Source organism: Ursus arctos, unplaced genomic scaffold, assembly GCF_023065955.2.
Source record: "Ursus arctos isolate Adak ecotype North America unplaced genomic scaffold, UrsArc2.0 scaffold_1, whole genome shotgun sequence".
NCBI classification, from domain to species: Eukaryota; Metazoa; Chordata; class Mammalia; order Carnivora; family Ursidae; genus Ursus; species Ursus arctos.
This window is the reverse complement of record NW_026622763.1, coordinates 44,197,772-44,198,798: the sequence shown is the minus strand read 5'-3', so window position 1 is coordinate 44,198,798 and position 1,027 is coordinate 44,197,772.

The following is a 1,027-nucleotide window of genomic DNA, read 5'->3' as shown; positions in this document are numbered from 1 at the left end:
ATATTGGTAATAAATACAGGAGAGAAAAGATAATTTAGGCACATTCATTTTATGCTGGCAAAGTGGATTAAGAATTATAAACTCGAACTTATCTCATTCATTTTTAGAGTTCCTGTGTGACCAGGGGAATGATACTGTTATTTCTCTGTCCCTGCTATATAGTTTTCATATAAATAAAAAACGGTAAACGATCTCTTCCTTGGAGGCTATTTATAACTTTGCACCTCTAGTTGAAGCCTCCGAAGAGTCCCATAAGATAGGTAATACTGGCCCTATTTTACAGATGAAGAAACCGAAGCTCAAAGTTTAAGTAATTTTGTCAGTAGCTATTGTGGGACTTGAAGCCAACTCTGTGATTTTGGTCTGCATGTCTGAGCAGATTCTGGGATTGAGTTCCATTCTACAGAGCACAGCAGCTCGAACTGAGTCTGTTCTGTTCCATTGCGCCCCGGCTGCAGGACTTCAGTCCTATTCATCAATCTCTCTTTCTTTTGCCTACTTAACACGTTTATCAAATCCCAAAAGGGAGAGCAAGGCTTAACTTTGATCACATTAGGAACTGTTCAGCCTACTGGTGCTATCAGGCCAACACTGAGGAGCTGTCCTTAAAAACAAATACAGCTTTCTCCTTAATTGGTTGAGATTAAGCCTCGCATTTAAAATCTCTGTGCCTATCTGTGAAAATCTGGGTATATCAACAGAGCTGTTCTTGCCACCTCTCAATGAAATATATTGTGAGCAACGCTCCTCTCAAACATATGTGTATTTACATAACCCACCCCAAGTACTCTTGTGCACAGTTAAGGTAAAGCATGGTGGCCTGAGGCCAAACTGTTTTGGTACCCACAGCCATGTCTTTAGAAGATTCTATGCTCCTTTGGTGGCAATCCTCCTGTGAGGGATGAAAGTCACTTAGTATTAAGGGGAAAGAGGGGGGACCAAGAGCTTTTAGCACCAGTTCCTCAGGGCTAGATCAGGCTGAAGAAGGAACAGATGAAGTCAAGACTTAGGAGAGTCCCAGAAAGAA